Source organism: Nannospalax galili, unplaced genomic scaffold, assembly GCF_000622305.1.
Source record: "Nannospalax galili isolate Female #2095 unplaced genomic scaffold, S.galili_v1.0 scaffold858, whole genome shotgun sequence".
In the NCBI taxonomy this organism is placed as follows: Eukaryota; Metazoa; Chordata; class Mammalia; order Rodentia; family Spalacidae; genus Nannospalax; species Nannospalax galili.
Genome location: NW_008341877.1, coordinates 1,806,629 through 1,818,239, shown reverse-complemented (window position 1 = coordinate 1,818,239; position 11,611 = coordinate 1,806,629).

Sequence of the window (11,611 nt, the reverse complement as noted above, 5' to 3'; positions counted from 1 at the left end):
ATATATATATGATAATGGAATTTTATGAAAAAACAACAACAAATTTGATAGCTTTACAGCTTCAATGAAATGACCAAAGTGAACGAAAGACTCATGTTACTAATACTCAGTCAAGAAGCAACAAATAATTGAATGCTCCCATGTTTATTAAACAAATTAAACTTCTAGTTAAATACCTTTCACAAAGAAACTCAAGTTTTCTCTAGAAAAATTTTAGAATTTATAGGGAGTTCTATGAATTAGTTAGGGAAGAAATATAATAAATTTCAATATAACTCTTCCAGAAAACTGAGGAGGAAGAAATATTTTCAAACTCATTTTATTTGGCTCACATAAATCAGGTAAGCTTACAAGTCACTGACATTTTTAAAAGGGTAAGAAACAGTCCAATAGTCCTTAAGAAGATATACACATTTTTATTGTCTGCCTGATATTTTCAAGATTATATATATATATATATAAATTATGCAGAAATTTCTTAAATAAATTACATGAAAGATGAAAAAATAATGTTTACAAGACAGTCATTGAAACAGATCTTATTCAGTGTTAAATGTAAACCATATGTTCACAGGTACATATTGTTAGAAACATAGTATATATTTACCTACTGAAGACCACACAACTTTTAACATGCTTAATTATAGATAAATGCAGTAACACATATTTAAAATTCTTACCTCCACTGACTTTAACAAGCAAGAATAAAGTTATGAGTGCATTGTGATAGCAGGAATGGAACATATTCTAGTGAACTATATATACTAAGTTTGGGGTATTTCCCCTCACTATTCCCCTCTTTCATGCCCCCTCTCTCCCACTGAAACCCTTCTTCTTAACAATTCCCTCCCATTTTCATCTGTCTTTTGTCTAACCTATATTCCTCAGTGAGTTGTGGGGCCTCAGGAGTCCCTCTCCTATGCCTGGTTAATGGTAACCGGGCCAGTCCTGTGCAGGTCCTGTACAGGTAACCACAACTGCAGTGAGTTGGTGATGCATTGGCTGTGACATGTCTAGAAGACATTGTTTCTCAGCAGCCCTCCTCATCCATAGCTACTTATCTTTGCACTTTGACCAGTTGTGAGTCTCAGCAGTAACTAATACCCACTGCATAAAGAAGCTTTTCTGATGAAGCTGAGAACAGCACTAATTTACTGGTACAAAGATAAATATTTAGAACACGAATTGACATCATATCTATTTAGTGAAGCAAATGCAGTAAATTCTCCACTATGGCCTATGACCTCCCCAACCACAGGTTCTTAGTCATGTTGACGGTACCAGGCATGAGTTCTCACCTGCGAAATGGACCTGAGAAATCACAAAGTTGTTGGTTACTCCCATAATGATTGTGGTACTATTGCACTAGTGGGCATTTCTTAGCAGACAAGCTTCCCCAGAAGATTTCATAGCATCTTCCAGAACTATGAAAGTTAGCCAGCAGAGAGGAAAATCCAGTTTAGATCCAGCTTGCTTATCAATGTCTTACAAACAAAATAAAGATGGCTTCAGCAATAGGGTCTTCTGATGTTGTTCCAGTAAGTAACCAAGAGCACTGGCAATAGTCTGTAATGTTTTAGGAACCTCTGGGACCTCCCTGACCAACAAGTCAACATACATTTAATAGTACTGTGATTTGTTTTCTCTCTTTTCATAAATAAATATAAAGAGTAGACAATATCCAGGGAATATGAGCCCCTAAAAAGGACTTGGTCTTATAATGTACCCGTCATTGGAAAATACATGAAAAGAAACTCTGAGGAGACAAAGCAGGTATGAAAATGTAAGCGAATATTAAAGTTGCGTTCTCTGAACAATGCTGTAAATCACAAGAGATCACTTTATTCTTATATTAATGGGCACATTGTTCTGTGTAGTCCATCTTTTTTACCTCTCTCAACTTCTTGATTGATCAGAATATTGATAATACTACATGGCACCTAAAGCTTTTGAAAAAACTTAATTGCAGTGATAAATGCACTTTATTTTTAGCGAAATATGCTCTTGTGCTAATTAATGAACAGGTACATTATAACCCCTTTGTGATTGTGAGGGCAGAGTAAATAAGGCTTACCTTCTCAGAGGGCATCTTTAAATCTAATCTTGTAATATGCAAGATTTCTAACTTGGATATTATTAACCTTAGATATGTTAGTAATCCAGTGTGACTAGACAACTGTCTAAGGAGTTACGTATGGTGTTTTTGTCAATCAAAATCAATGTAATTCACTTGTTGACTAGTCCCAAGCTAAACAGAGAGTTCTACAAACAGAATAAACTTGAGAGATATCTAGTAAAAATGAACAAAAATCATATACACCATCCCCATAGCCATCTTCAGCCTAAAGACACTCAGTACCTCAATACCTTTGTTAAATGTGAAGAAGGCTCTGAAACATTGGCAAATTCACTGAGATGTCATGGCTTATGAAAGCACTGTCTGCTCTATGAAAAAGGGTTTATTTTAAAATTACAAATACAATGCCACAACATTACAGGGAGTTTGGCAAACAGAAGGGAAGATATCAATCATAATCCAACATGCAAATAAACCAAATGCAGTATTTACGGGATCTCCCTTTGTTTTTCCCTAGAATGACATGTTTTATTATTGAAATCACAATGCACTCCTATTTTATTCCACCTCATTAAAGTCAATATAAGTAGTATTTTTTAAAATGTGTTGCTGCATTTACCCACAATTAAGCATGTTAAACATTGCATAGTTTTCAGTTAGGTAAATATAGACTATGCTTCTAGCCGTATGCACCTGTGGGCACAGGGTTTACTTTAAATATTTTATTTATTGTTGTTTTTAATTTTATGTATATGAGTGTGTCACCTGCATGTAAGTGCACCCATGTCTTGCAATGCCCGCTGAGGTCAGAAGAAGGCATCAGATCTCTTGTAACTGGAGTTACAGATGGTTGTTAGCTGCCATGGGGGGTGCTAGGAATTGAACCTGGGCCCCCTGTAAGAGCAGCCAGTGCTCTTAACCACTGGGTCATCTCTCCAGCCACACATGGTTTAATTCTATAGACATGGCTCAGTGACTGTCCCATGAATGGTATGCCTTCCAGCTTTTGTGTAATTTCTTCATGAAAGTTTCACATTACATAGTGATATTTATAAAAATGGATGACTTTGGTAAGACCAGTTATTGTGTGCTTTTGAAGAACAAAATCCAGCTTATACTAGTTTATGAAAGAATGATGTTTACAACCTAGAAAAATTTTCTGATGATTATACAAAATATTTTCAATAGTAAAATGATTGACGTAGTAAGAAAAAGAAAGGATAACTGAATGAATGAAGTTTTGAAAAGGCAGGAAGTTCTAGGAACAGGACATCTGAGTACTCATTTACAAGTTAAGAGTGGAAGAAGAGACATCGCTTTCCCACAAGTGAAGCAATTCAAAATTGTAGGTGTAGATACAGGCAAGCCTGCTGGTTTATAGGAAAGAAGCTGAAGAAATCCTTCCATGCTTGTACAGTCATATGCTGGGAGGAGAACAGAGAACATCTGAAATAGCCATTGTTAATAATGAGGAAAAGTGACAAGTGGTGGAAATAGCTGCCATCTTCTCTGGTGCACTCAGCATGTACTTGCTAATATACAAATTTCATGTTTGTATGCAGTATGCTTTCATGTATTGCTGTGTAATAGTCGCATCTATTTCTACCAGTTCTCTGTGGCATTGTTGTATGGGGCATGAAGAATTTACCCAAGCATGAGTGCTGCCTCCTGTGTGTAATGGAAGAGCAGTGCTAAAAGGGAATTGAGAATCCTGGCATGAGAGAGGCCAGTTAGATGGTAGGTGGTACTGGAAAGGTGCATAGTGCTGAAAGCACTGCATGGAGCTCAGAACAAACGTGCCAGTGCTTTGGTCTCAAAGACACATAACTGAAATATTTATGGGGCCAACTTTCTCTCTCTCTCTCTCTCTGTCTCTCTCTCTCTGTGTGTCTGTCTCTCTCTCTCTCTCTAAGTTTTTTAAGAGAAGAGATCTGACTGTGGTGTCACTTATACTCTCAGTAAGTAGACAGTCCACTATTTCGAACCAAACCACCAAGAACATACGGTTGGAAAGCAAAACAGAAACTTAGATTGAATGAATGTCCAAGGAGTCATAACAGAGCCTCATACTGTCTTGAGAATCATTAAGGGGAGTTATATGGACACCCCACTTCACTTAAATCTTGGTTTTGTTAGTAACCAGCTGGTAAGTTTCAGCTGTGGTTCTATATATGCCTCAGTATATTCATCTGTAAAATGGGATTATAATGGTATATGCCTCATAGTATTGTTATGAAGGCTGCAGAAGGCAGGAAGAGGAGCTAAGTTTTGCTCACTATCTATGTAGGTAAACACTGCCACTGTTGATGCTCCTAAGAGCAAGTGATATACCAGAAACTTAATATCTCAGCTTGTTAATCCCACAATTATTTTGATACAAAATAATTTTCTCCATCTTATAAATTTTGGCTCAAAGAAATTAAAGCATTTGCATAATTAAGTACTTGCCTAATTTAATCAATGGTTATTGAATGAACCTTAAGACTTACCTTTCTTAAGCAGATGAATATTTCAGTTTTGTCTCTTGCTTTCTCTCTTGCTAAAGTTTATTAAAGGTTTATATTGGGAGCTATAGCAGATATTTACAGTAAGTGGGTTTTCCTTATCCCTTAAAGTTCTTTACCATCTCTATACTGCACACCAGTCTCTACTATATTTTCCACATGAGAGTCAACATCAGCATCTCTTTGGTGGAGACGTGCTTTCAAGCTGTACAAACCACAATTGTAAGGTAATGCAAACTCTAAAATAAATAGAATCATTGGCAACCTACAAAAAGCAGAGACCGACTCCATTTCCATAGTTTATGATTTCAGGTTTTGAAGGGAGTATTCCTGGATTTTTCATTGGTAACAAACTTCCAAACCTAAAAATCACTCTTTGAGAGCTACTCTTCTAGAGTGAATTATAATTAACTGTACTTCTTCAATGTTACAGTGAAGGCAAACATTAGTAACAGGATAATTGGAAACTCATTTTCAAACTGCTAAAGTCCACTCATCTCCGTTTAAGTTTGTTTAAAATCTTTTTTTCTCCTTTCTCATAATGTTGGTTTATACTCTCAACTTAATTATATTTAGGTTAAAATGCATGCAAAGGTTTAGTTCGTTGTCTTAAATACTTTTTTTTCTCCATCATTTCTCACATATTGTTTTGCATTGTTTATTTCTTCTCTATTCTTACTGGTTTGCTCAATAAGCTGTTTGTTTGGATTTCCTGTTTTAATTTGGAAGGTCTATTGTCTGCCTTATTTTTATTGTTGATGGTTACCACTATTCCCTGCTCTCTTTATGAGATGTGGATGACTGTACTATAAATTCTGCACAATGGACCCAGAATTCCCTAGATGATCTCTGTTTCCAGCACCATGTTCTACTACCCTGTTCCTCTAACTACTTCCTCCTGTAGAGTCAAGCCTCTGCAAAGTCTTTCTTCTCTCTATTCTCTTTCCTCAGCTCCGTTATACTCTGGGATGCGTTCTACCTTTATTCCCTCTCCATTCACTGTTAAGTCCCAAGGTTTTCTGAGATCTTTTATTACTCTTTAGAGTTTTAGAAATGATTCTTTGTACTTCCACCTGGGGGTGGAGTAAGAGATGCTTGAGGGCAGTGGGCCCCTTGACTTCTATTTAACAGCACCATGCCTTCTTAGAGTCCTCTTTAATCAAAAGTTTGAGCTCTGAAGGCAGCTACCTTGAGCTGCATTGTGTCAAAGGGGCCTGTCTTAGGATGTTGAGTGTTTAAGTGTGTGGATACACCTGGGTATTTGCATGTGAGTGTACTATGTGTGTGCATGTATGCTAGCCTCCTCAGAGATGACAGTTTCCCAAACACAGACTCTTCCATGGGGCTATTATTCTACCCTATAGAAGACAGGCTGAAATGAGAATGAAAGAAGTTTACAGGGATGACCTCAAATGATGTTTACTTTTTGAAGGTTGGCAATTTCTGTCTAGTTACCAATGACTTACGTCAGGCCTTACAACCATCTTCAACTCTCTGAGGTTCTCTGACTCTCTCTCTTGCTTCTCGGCAATGCTTCTGTTGGTCTTCAGCCTTTCAGGATTCTCTGAGATTGCAGCATCCTTAAGCACAAGCACTTTTCTGGTTGCAGATAACCTGCCACAGCTTATAGAGTCAGAGCATGTTGTCCCACTTTGACAATTTCAAGGGGACAGTAATTTCACTTTCAATACAGATTGCTTCTGAGCCCTGACGTAGGTGAGGTAACATCATTCTTTTTACTCAGGAGCTGTGCCCTCCAGTTGCTGAGAAAATTCTGCCATATATGCTCATGCTTTTGGAGGACCTTATTTCCTTTCTAAATAATATCAAGATGTATCCCAGTTGTATGTTCACGTACTGAATTTGAAGTTCCAGTGGCTTTTCCATTTCCTTCCTATTACATTTGCTTAATATGTGTGCTGGGCTCTATGAAAGGGGAGCTCTTATAAGTTTATAAACATGAAAAGCAGAAAGCTGGCTTGATTGTCGTGTGTTCTTCATGAAGATTATCTTTCTTTGAAGCACAAAGTCTGTATCAGCACATGAAATGATTAATGAACACAATCCCTGAAGATCGAAATGAAAAGGCCCCAAATGCCATTGCAACTTTTCTAAGAGTTGTATATATTAGCAACCAGTTTATCTTGAAATAGATTGTCAGTATCAATGTTGGCTTAAAAATCTTGGTAGTTATCTCTTTTGGAGATGAGGATTTCTTTGTTTCATGTGTATTTAAAAATTGTATTTAAGATCTAATTCTTAAGATGGAGACCATACCTGACAATGATATCAGGTTTACGAACCCGAGGCTAGACAGGTCACAGGACATGGGAGAATCTAATACTAGTTTCCTACCAAATAGATATCATATTAAACTGACTCTTAATTACTTGTTGTTACGCCTATAGATTAATGCATCTCTCAGCTCTCAGAAGAGAGGTTTCCTTACACAGTAGATAGTGATTAACTGGCCAACATGTAGAGAACAAGAGGCTGCAGTGTTTTTATCCCTGAATAAGACACCTATATCAAACTTCTGCTCCTAAAAATGGGCACACATTTTTGGATGTAGTGTTACATCTTCCCTTCTCTTCCTTCTCCTCCTTCCCACCTCCTCCGTGTGGCCTCTTCCTCACCCCTGTCTTCCTTCCCCTCTCCTCTTCCCCCTTCTCCTCCCATTCTTCCTCCTTCTTCTTTCTCTTCCCCTCCCTCCTCCTCCGTTCCTAACCCTCATCATCTTGCTACTTCTTGTATATACATTTTCAAATATCTAGGACCATAGTCTTAAATCCAGTTTTGATAAAATACAGTAATGAGAAAAAACTAAAGGAATGGTATCACTCACAACTTTAAAGTAAACAAAGGTAATTATCTTCCCAAGTGCTTAGAAATTTAGTTACATGTGCATGATTTCTTGAAAGAAATCAAATAGTGAAAGGGAGAAGAAAATACATGGCAAGATGAAGAGAAGGGAGGAGAAAGGATCCTCTAAGGAATCCTTTAATTTTCAAATATTTGTGCATGGCCAAGGAGCTTTTCATACAGGATGGATGTACTTATGGGAACACATTTGAGATTAATTGGTAATTAATTGTTATTTGACTGTAGTGATAATAAAAAACACCAACTTTTGAATCTTTTAGAAAAACAAAAAGCATTGTTCCTTATCTAATATGTTCATAGAACTGAGCCTACTAAACCTTGACAGTGGGTTATGGATAAATGCCCTGTAGGGTTTCCATAAATGCATTTGACTACTTGCCATATGCGTAGGTACCCCTGTAGTTTTCCCCAAATTCTACCTCGTATTTTGAGTGGCATCCTCTGCTTGACTTCCATCTACAGCCTACACATATTCCAGCTTTGGTAACAATAGCCACCTGTTTCATTCTCCCCTGTATCTGAAAATCTATTTTCTTATATACCCCAACAAACAAGAAATTTAGCCAACTCTGTTTGTGATGATAATCAAAGGAGACAATATGTCAAGGTAAGGATGGGAGTCTGGATTTTTATTTTATTTTATTTTTGTCTATTCATGTAGCATTTGTGAGTACAACAAACCTTATTATTACTCATTTAAACTGTATAGCAGGGTTATCACATTGAAAAGGGTTATGGACTACCTGGTGGTTTTATTGACGGAACCAATTAACAAGTTTGGATATTTTAATCTTTTCTATTTCTGAGGGTTCATGATCTTTGCAAAGATATTTGTGACTCAGCTCAAAACAGAAGGAAAACATACACATGATCTCTCTTTCTCTCTCTCTCTCTCTCTCTCTCAAATGGAAACATCATTAAATTTTAAAATTTATTTTTACTTGATATTACATCCTAGTTCTCAGAGCTAGGGTTTTATTTTTCCTGAAAAACAACCAGAAAACAAAACACATTGAAATCTCACTGTGACCTTTCCAATCAACTTGCGTTGTTTTTTAACAGCATACTTTTCCTATGGCTTATCTGAACTGTGTAGAAGATAAGAAATATCTTATGACACATTACTTTAATGAAGTGATTGTGTTTAGTAGACTCATGATTTGGTGAGGTGGCTGGAGCAGGAACAGAAGCTTAGTGCTTACATCTTACAATTTCAAGCAGATTTAGGAAGCAGAGCACAACTGGAAATCCAGCAAGGCTCAAGAACTCTCTAAGCCCCCCTCCCCCCATTGTGATAGTTTGAATGAAAATGTCCTCCTTAGGCTCCAAGTATTTAGATATTTTGTCCCCAGTTGTTGGCTTACTGTTTTGGGAGGTCTTAGAAGGTGTGGCTATGCTAGAGGAAGCATGTCACTGGGGGCGGGCTTAGAGAGTTCTCGAACATTGCTGGATTTCAAGTCATGCACTTGTTTCCTGTGCCTGCTGGAAAATGTGAGAGCTTAGCTTCTGCTCCTACTCCAGCCCCCTCTGCCACTATGCCTCCCTGCCATAATAGACTCTTGCCCCTTTGAAACTGTAAGCTAAATAAACTCCTCTTTTATAAGTTCCCTTGGTCATCGTGTTTCTATCATAGCAACAGAAAAATGACTACTATACCTGGTGACATGCTTCCCCCACTAATAAATACTACACTCCCTAAAACCTCCCAAAATAGCCCCAGCAGCTGAGGACAAAATGTCCAAATACTTGGAGCCTATGAGAGACATTCTCATTCAAACCATCACAGGACCCTTGGTAGATTAACCAGGTTCCAGTGGATGGACCCATACTGATGGACATTTGGGGACAGAAATCAAATGAGACTCTATAGACTTTTCATATATATATAATAGAATACATGAATACATTAACTTGGGTGGGACAATAAGGGGAAGAGTAGGGGAGGGGATCAAAAGACTGTCAAACTATATTTTATAAAGATTACAAAATTTCTATAAGAAAGAAAACTAAAAGGAAAGAAGTCATATAAAATGTATATAAAATGGAATTTTGGTATTTAAGCAATATTACATCTACATTTTGGCATTCTAAAATAATACATTTTCTATTTTGCCATTGTCAGCTCAGAAATACAAAATTTTCACATTATTTATGGTCTCTATGCCATAAGGTCATTTATTTTGCTTTTTGCAAACCTGCCTTAAGTGGTGACATAGGGAACACGGGGACATGAGCTAAGCTGTGCCTGCCGCTCATATCCTGGGTTTCATTTTTATTGCTGCTCAGGTACAACCTCCATTGCATACAGGGAAATAGAAGTAGCGATAAAATTAGAGGCTGGGAGTGGTGGTACACTCCTTTAATTACAGCACTTGGGCGGCAGAGGCAGCTGAATCTCTGTGAGTTCAAGGCCAGCCTGGTTTACATAGCGAGTTCCAGGCCAGCTGGACCCTGTCTCAAAAAGACACACACACACACACACACACACACACCGAAAGAAAAAAGAAAATTAGGAAATGGAAATGTTTAAAATATTTAAATGAGTAAATGATCACCTACAAGGCATAGGTAATCTTTGTTTACTAACAAATAGTCATTCCTCTCTTCTTAGTGAGTAATTATGACAAGTGATCAGAGAATCAGAAGTATGTTCTGGAAACCACCTTCAACCCCAGAAAGTGAATCATAAAGGATCTGAGCTAAACAATATATTCCCATTCTCCTCTACCAGAAGAGAGGGAGGGAAAAAAGAGAGAGAGAGAAAGAGAGAGAGAGAGAGAGAGAGAGAGAGAGAGAGAGAGAGTCACTGTCCTACTGTTCCCTTCAGTTTCAAAGCAATGCCCCATGACCAGACAACCTCCAACTAGATACAGTGTCTTAATGTTGGTGTGACTTTCCAGTAGTCCCAATCTAAGCCTTTAACACATGCACCTTTGTGGGACAGTCCAAATCCAGACAATAGCAGTAGATTTAACAAGGGATATTTAGGTATTTCAAAATCTTGGATAGTAAAACAAATTGAAGGATTTATTTGAAAGTTCAGAGAGCTGAAAGAGGAAACAAAAATCAAGAAAAAGATGATATAGTAAAAGTAATAAAAAACTTGAATTAAAAGTGGCTCTCTCTCTCTCTCCCTCCCTAGTCTTTCTCTCCTTCTCTTCTTCCAACCCCTCCTCCACCCTTTCTACCCAGTCATGGGGTAAGCACTTTTGACAAGCACTGCTACTGTAAAGTGCTGGGACCAATCAATCATAAACTAATTCTCCAAAAGTGTGAGTTAAATAACTGCTTCTCTATCAGTTATGTGTTACAGTGGTGGAATGATAACATAGCAATTGATCTTCTTCTTACTGTGATATGTTATTTTGATTTTGAACTCAAGTTGGACAAGAGAGAATGCTTGCATTGGATGTTCTTTGAGTCCTAGAAGATAGCTTGACATTTGCTTACACAGGTTTCACCTGTTTCGGCTAGCTTTTACAGTAATTCTTTTGCTAGTTCTCTGCTAAGAGTAGAGTTCATGCATACCCACATTTGCTGCTTGAAGTGCAGGAGCCCTGTTGGAATTGCAAACTCTTGAACCCTACTGAATCAGGGCCTGAATTTTAAGGAAACTGCAGGTGGTTTTTATCAGATTTGAACTCTTCAGTAGAGGTATCTCTTTGGGTTTCTAATTTCTAACAGATGAATCTATTTTTACCCATGTCCGGGAGAAGAAAGACGCTTTCACCTTACTTTTTCAAGCAGATAGGTAGCATTTTCAATTCCCTCTTTCAGAAACAGGGCTGGCCTTTGTGCTTGCAGCTCATTATGGATGGCAAGTCTGTGTCCTGGGCATGCCTGCTCCAGTGAATATTGAATCCTCAGGCATGTGGGCCACAAGCAGCTAGTATAGTCCTCTTTTTCTGGTACCTATAATTACACCTACATTTTCTATGTGTTTATAAGCATGAGGATTTCATTTTTTAGCACATACGAGCAGCTTTTAAAATGTTTGTGTATATGGAAGGTCTTTCTTTTATCTCAAACTACTTTGTCAAAATGAAATCTTTATTCTGAGAATAGCTGAATATTTATTCAATGAAATTTTGGGAGGTATTGATAAATGTAAGCAAAAGATTCTAAAGAAAAGGCAGTGTTATTTGCT